Consider the following 8208-nt stretch of genomic DNA (forward strand, 5'->3'; position numbering starts at 1 on the left):
TAGAGGAGAAAGTGATAGAATAAGAAACAATGAAATCAATGATATCTGAGCAAGTGACTATAGGGCAGTAGTGTCATTTCCTGAAATAAGAAATACAGGGAAGAAGAGTCATGGGGTACATGAGACAAAGAATATAGAAAATCACTGTAAGGACTCTTTAAAGGAGAAGAATGATATATTTCGTTTTACTTTTAAGAAAGAAGACTGCTGTGTAAAACCAAAGAAGTGATTCATATTAAAATTAACATTGAGAAGAATGGGAATCCCACAACACTTAATTGTGCTCAGGTGAAACCTATACCTAGACCAAAAGGCTGTTGTGTGAACAGAGTATGAGAATATTACATGGCTTAAAATTAGGGAAGGTGTGTGTCAGGGTTGTATGCTTTCTAAATTGCAATTTAAATTGAATGCTGAGAAGATTATTCAAGAAGCTGGATTCTATGGAGAAGAATGTGGCATTGGATCGGAGGGAGACTCATCAATAGCTTTCATTATGAAGATAACACAACCTTGCTTGCTGCAAGTGAGGAGGACTTGAAGCACTTGCTACTGAAGATCAAAGACTAGAGCCTTCAATATGGATTGCACCTCATTATCAACAAAACAAAAATCCAAGCCACTAGACCAAGAGGTGATATCATGATGAGGGGACAGCGTAAACCCCATTAATCCCAGAAGCAGAAGCGGGCCATAAAAATTCTTAGTTTTAGAAGCTGGCAGTAAAAGCAGAATTAATCCGAAGGCACAGGGAAATCTCATGGGGCAAAAGTCTTATCAGATTAAAAGTAACCAATCAACCGAAGTTAGGTGACACAGAGAGGGCAGAGGTGGGCAAAATAAACCCACCAATTAGAAGACATGACTGATTTCCCTGCCCACCAACCATATTCCCAATCTCCCCGCCCCAAACCGAAGCACCTGGGAAGGCCTTAAAAACAATTGCGATGGGAACTCAGGGCTCTCTCTTTCTCTCGCCATCTTTCCACTGAGGGAAGGGAGCCCCACATGTGGAGAATAAAGTGCGCTTTTTGTTTTTTACATACTCCTTTCAGGCGGCACTTTTGTGGGCCTAACAATGATAGATGGAGGAAAAAATTGAAACAACTTCATCTTACTTGCACCCATAATCAACATACTTGGTACCAGCAATACTAATCTTCAGGAGGCATAGTGTACTGGGAAAGTCTATAGTCAAAAGCTTCTCCAAATTATTGAGAATCATGATATCAGTTTGAGGCCTAAGGTGCGCCTAATTCAGACATAGTCTTTTCAGTCGCTTGCTATGCATCTGAGAGGGACAATGACTATGGATGACAGAAGAATGGATGTTTTTGAATTGTGGTATTTGAAAAGAGTGTTGAATACTCCATGTACTTCCAAAAGAACAAACAGATATATCTTGGAGAAGGTGTAGTCAGAATGCTGTATGGAGGCAAAGATGATGTTTCAGTTTATGTTGCTAAGAGAAGGACATTATGCTTGAGAAAGAGGTGTGATGGAGAAAGAAAGGAAGACTTACAACCAGATGAATTGACATAGTGACAGCAGCAATGGGCTTCAGGGTCTCAGAATGTAAGGATAGCATAGGATAAGACAGGGTTCAGGACTGTTGTTCATAGGATAACTATGAGTTGTACTTGACTCTACAGCACCTAACAAAACCAATTTAAAAACCTTTATGTAAAAGATGGAGAAAAGATTGATGTCAATGATTTCTATTTACTTGGGGTGGGGGAACTTACTGGAGCCTTAATCAACACCTACAAAAACTAAAGAACAATTACGTTGGTTTAAAGATATGATCCAGGAAATCAAACGACATATTGTATTAGGCAAATCTGCTGTCAAGGATTTCTTTAAAAGATTAAAGAGCAATTACAGTAGTTTAAAGATTTGATCCAAGAGATAATATTTTCAATAGTTTCATATACTTGTGAAAGTTAAACAGAGAGTAATAAAAACAAGATAAAAAGTAATGTCTTGATTTTTGGTGGTGGTGAAGAAGTCTACATGTACCCTTGACTGCCAAAAGAATAAACAAGCCTGTACTGGAAAAAAATGTAGTCAGTGCTTACTAGTGAGTGCCCTGTATAGGTATAGTAATGTATAGACATGTCATTAGAAGGGATCAGTCTTTGGGAAAGGCCATCATGCTTAAAAAGGTAGAATCAGTGAAGAAGGTGACACTTAATGACATGGATAAACACAGTGTCTGTAACAACTGGCTTAAACACAGAAAAGATTGTGAAAATGGCATAGGATGAGGCAAGATTTCGATCTGTTGTATATAGGGTTCTATGATTCACAGTCATTCTGACAGCCCCTAACTAAAATGTGAAAAAGTGGAAAGAAAGTACATAATTCAATTATTGCTTTTGTTATGTACCGTCGAGTCGCTTGCAACTCATAGTGACCTTATGTACAACAGCCCTAAACTCTGCTCTGTCCTGTGCCAATTGCACTGTCTCCAATACACACATCCCGATTACCCCAGTCACTGAATCAATCCACCTCATATAAGGCTTTCCCTTCCTGTGCCATTCCTCCACCCTCCCAAGCATGATGTCCCTCTCCAAGGACCGGTCTCTCCTTACAACCTGTACAAAGTATGTTAGACAGAGCCTCAAAATCCTTGCCTCCAGGGAGCTCCCCAGTTTAATCCTTTCCAGGATGAATCTGTTTATTTTCCTTTCAGTCCATGGTATTCTCAATACTCTTCTCCAGCACCACAACTCAAAGGCATCAATTCTCTTTCTATCCTCCTTAGTTACTGTCCAACTCTCTGTTGCATAACAAGTGATAGCAAAAACCATGGCCTGTATCAGACACACCTTAGTCGCCAGAGAGACACCATTGCTCTTCAGTACTTTGGAGAGGTTCCTAACAGCAGACTTTCCCACGGCAGTTGTTGTTGTTGTTATGTGCCGTCGAGTCATTTGTGACACATAACAACCCTATGGACAACAGCCCTAAACCCTGCTCTATCCTGTGCCAATCGCATTGTCTCTGACACACCCATTCTGATTACCCCAGTCACTGAATCAATCCACCTCATAGAGGGTCTTCCCCTCCTGCGCTGTCCCTCTACCCTACCAAGCATGATGTCCCTCTCCAAGGACCTGTCTCTCCTTACAACATGTCCAAAGTATGTCAGACGATGCCCCAGAATCCTTGCCTCCAAGGAGTAGCCTGGTTTAACCCTCTCCAGGATGAATCTGTTTGTTTTCTTGGCAGTCCATGGTACATTCAATACTCTTCTCCAGCACCACAGCTCAAAGGCATCAATTCTCCTTCTGTCCTCCCTAGTCATTGTCCAGCTCTCTGATGCATAACAAGTGATTGCAAAGACCATGGCCTGTATCAGGTGCACCTTAATCTCCAGAGAGACACCGTTGCTCTTGAGTACTTTAGAGAGGTCCCTAACAGAAGACTTTCCCATCGCAATATGTTTTTTTTATTTCCTGGCTGCTGATGCCTAGAGTGTTGACTGTGGAGCCGAGCAAACTGAAGCTGTGAACAATCCAATCTCTTCGCCATCCATCCTGATGCTACTAATGGGTCCAGTGGTGAGAATCTTTGTCTTCTAGACATTGAGCCTCAGTCCATACTGAAGGCTGCAGTCCTTGACCCTCTACGTCTCTTAATTTCCTGGCTACTGGTGCCAAGAGTGTTGATTGTGGAGCCAAGCAAACTAAAGCTGTGAACAATCTCAATCTCTTCACCATCCATCCTGATGCTGAAAATTGGTCCAGTGGTGAGAATCTTTGTTTTCTTGATATTGCACCTCAATCCATTATTAGCTGACCAAAATGCTTACTGACTCCCTGTTTTATGTCAGACATTGGTCTTTTAATGATAAGAAAACACTAACCAAAACACTCAAAATATATCCCCTGATCAAGTTGACATTTGAGAGGAAGGGTGTGTTTAACACACTGTTTTAATTCTCAGAATTTTATAACTATAGGCATTTTCACCTCATAGTTGACAAAAATAATGTCAAAGAGAGTAAAACTGGCTCCAGCCCATAGTCACGGTGTCAATAAAATTCACGGAGGGCCTCCCTCTCTTTTACTGACTTTCAACTTTTCCCAGCATGGTGTCTCTTTCCAAGGAGTGATTCCTCCTGGAAATATGCTCAGAGTAAGTGAGATGAATTTTCACCATCTTTGTCTTTAAGGAGCTCTCTAGTTGCAGCAGGTGACAATAGATACAGTCCCTGTGCTGTCCAATATAATCATCCTTGTTATATGCTGTTATCTCGTGGCTAAGCACTTCAAATGTGCTTATTCTAAACATAAATGTGCTGTAAGTATAAAAACATAAAAGACTTTTAAAAATCCTACTTATTTTATATTAGCTCTATATTGAAATATAACATTTAAAATATATTATGTAAAATATATTGCTGCTAAAGGTAAAGGAATGTAATCTTCAATATGGACTGAAGCTCAACATCAAGAAAGATTCTCACCACTGAGCGAATTGGCAGCAACATGATGGATGGTGAAGAGATTGAGATAATTAACAATTTCAGCTTGCTCAGCTCCACAATCAACACTATTGGCACCAGGAGTCAGGAAATCAAAAGACAAATTACATTGGGGAAGTTTGCTCTCAGGGACCTCTCCAATGTGCTAATGAGCAATGATGTCAGTCTAGAGACCAAGGTGTGCTTGATCCAGGTCGTGGTCTTCACAATTACTTGCTATGTATCAGAGAGCAGGGCAATGACTAAAGATGACAGAAGAATTGATGCCTTTGAGTTGTGATAGTGAAGAACAGTCTTGAGCATACGATGCACAGCCAGGAAAACAAATGAGTCTATCTTGGAGAGCATGAAACCAAATCCTTAAATCCTTGAAGGCAAGGATTTTGAAGCTCTATCTCATGTACTTGGGGCACATGGGCAGGAGGGACCAGTGCTTGGAGAAGGACATTATGCTTGAAAGGGTGGAGGGACTCACAAGAGAGGAAGATCCCAGATAAGATGATTGACATGATAACTGGGTTGATGAGATTAGGTGTGTGGGAGTCAGTGAGACTCCCAGGTTCAGGACAGGTCAGGGCTAAGAGTCACAGGTGATTCGGTGGCACATAAAACCACCAATAAAATATATTACTACTATTAATTTGTTTCTTTTTTGCTTTTCTGTTTATAAGAAAAAGTTTTAAGTTACACAATTTTCATTTGTGGCTCACATTATATTTCTTTTGGACAGCACTGTTCTATAATACAAATACAATCAGAGGTCACAAGAACCAGGTGAAAAGTGTAAAAGAGAAATACCAAACTACATAACAAAATATAAAATATCCATAGTGAATTATTTTTCATCACAAATATGCATGCTGATATTTATCTCCGCATTTACTTAAGTTCTATTCTAATTTAGATTCTTTTAAAGATATAAATCTTTTACACTCCCAGTGCTTATGAAAGAAAGCCAGCAATTTAATAGCTTCAGTAGATTACTAAGTAGAACAAATATTTAGTGTTTAAAAAAAATCACAGTGTAAGCTAGTAAATGTTCCTTATCATGTGAACCTTTCAAATACTAGCAAACCAAAAAAGAAGATGCCAATTTTGTATCAAAAACAGTATTATTAACTTTATTAAAAGAACATTATGCATAAGTGTAATAATCCAATAACTCATTTCTACTGAGTCAATTCCCATTCAAAGAACTGCTATGAGTTGAAGATAAGCGTGCCACTATGTCATATTCCTTCTTTAGAAAAAAGAATAGTAACACTGATTGAGTAGTGGTAAGAAACAGCACTGCAATCCCAAAGACATGCAGTTCAAATCCACCAGCTGCTCCATAGCAAAAGGATGGGCAATCTCTTCCTGTGCAATTACCAGCCTCTGAAAACAAGCTGGGGGGTCAGCTATGGGACAGTTCTGACTTGACAGTACATAAATTTCACATAATGATGAAAGATGACTCAAACAATTAAGTGACTATATAAAAGGAGATACAACATCCTCAAGAAAGAAAGAGAAATAGAATTACTTGAGAAAGAATTAAAAAGACTTCTATGCATAATCCTCAAAGATAACAAGTAATGCAAACACAAAACTCTTGAAGAATTCAGGAAAGCAATACAAGAAAAAAAATTACCTACATTGTTTCTAATTAGAAATCATGTAAAAATTAGAAATTCAGAAAATTAACATTAAAATATCAGGAAGTTTTGTTAAGTGTCTTAGAGTCTACATTAACTGCTAGTGACTCTATCAGCAATGGATCTAAACCCTGCCCTATCCTATGCCATCCTGATCATCTCTTACATACTTGAGCCCATCGTTACAGTCACTGGGTCAATCAATCTCTTCTTCTTCTTGGCTGACTCCTGACTTTTCCAAGCATGATATCCTTTCCTAAGGATTGGACAAACCTAACAGCATGCCTTAAGTATGTGAGACAAAGTTCACCTGCTTCCAAGGAGCACCCTGGATGCACTTTTTTCCCAAGACATACATGTTTGTCCTTTTGGCTGTCTATGGGATATTCAGCACTCTTCTTCAACACTACAACTCAAAGACATAAATTCCTTGTCTGTAATTCTTATACATTATCTAATTCTCAGCGGCATAGAAAGTATTAAAAAGACTAAAGTTTGGATCAGCCTTCAATTTAATCTTCAAGCTGACATCATTGCTCTTCAGCACTCTGGAGAGATCCCTGACATTTGCTTTCCCAAAGCAATGTATCTTTTTATTTCCTATCTGCTGGTGTCAAAGGTATAAATTGTGAATTCATACTTAAGTCTATAATATTTGAAATTTCACAGTAAGTGTTTCAAGTCTTCTTCACTTTCAGCAAATAAGGTAATGCCATCTTCACAATGCAGTTTACTGGGTCTTCATCTGATTCTGATGCCACATTCTTTTCCATATAGTCCAACTTCTCAAATGATCTGTTCTGCATACAGATTGAATAAGAATACAAAAAGAATACACCTCTGATGCACATCTTTTGATTTTAAACCATGACATTTTCCCTTACTCTGTTCATACAACAGCCTCTTGGTGTTAAGTATAGGCTTTGCACAAGCACAATTATGTGTTCCATGACTGTTTTTCTTCTCAATGTCAGCCATAATTTGTTATGATCAACACAGTGTCACAACTTTAATTTAAGAGTATAGATATAGAATTGAATTTATGGATATTAGGACCAGAAAAATAATCAGTGGATAAAATTTTTTAAGAACAATAAGAAACTATAAGGAAATCTAAGAGTTAGATGAGGCACTATTAAGAAGAATAATATACAAGTTACTGGGATGCAAGAACATGAGAATAAAAAAATAACAGAGAGAATAGTTGAAGATTTGATAGCAGAAACATCCCTAATTTGATGAAATATGAGAAAGTATCAATCCAAATGCTTGAACTCCACACAGTATAGGGCAAAATGAAAGTCATAAAGGTGTATAACAACATAATCTTCTATTAACAAAGACAAAGAAATATTTCTGAGAGCAGCTCAAATGAAAGAAAACATTACACATAAATGAGAACCAAGAAGACTTAAGTTCTGATTTCTGAGCAGAAACAATATAAGCAAGAAAAAATAAATAGCATATATAAAACTCACAAAGAAAAGGACTAACAACTAAAAACCATATAATCTGCAAAACTGTCTTTCAAATATGATGGTAAAAGATGGATACTTCTAGGTAAACAAATGAAAGGGATTTGCTAAAACAACACCAACTTTAAAAAAATATTACTAGAATTCCTTCAGACAGAGAAGCAAAGACATAAAAAAAAATCTTATGACCAAAACACATGATAACATCAACTCAAAAAAACCTCTAAAGTTAGTTTAAGCCAAAAAAACTGAAAATAGAAAAACAAAATGTCAATATGTAAATGATGACAACTTCAAAAAAGAATTTAATAAATACTGTAGTTATAGAACTTTTTTTTTATTATATGCTGTCAAGCCTCCTGCGACTCATAGTGACCCTATGTACAACAGCCCTACATTCTGCCCTATCCGGTGCCAATCTCATCATTTCTGACACACCTACTCCCATTACCCCAAGTCACTGAATCAATCCATTTCCTCACGGGTCTTCCTCTCCCGCACTGTCCCTCCACTCTCCCAAGCATGACATCCTTCTCCAAGACTGGTCCCTCCTTGCAACATGTCCAAAGTATGTCAGATGAAGCTTCAGAATCCTTGCCTC

The sequence above is a fragment of the Elephantulus edwardii genome, unplaced genomic scaffold, assembly GCF_000299155.1.
Source record: "Elephantulus edwardii isolate Elephantulus edwardi_28Jun2011 unplaced genomic scaffold, EleEdw1.0 scaffold00021, whole genome shotgun sequence".
In the NCBI taxonomy this organism is placed as follows: domain Eukaryota; kingdom Metazoa; phylum Chordata; class Mammalia; order Macroscelidea; family Macroscelididae; genus Elephantulus; species Elephantulus edwardii.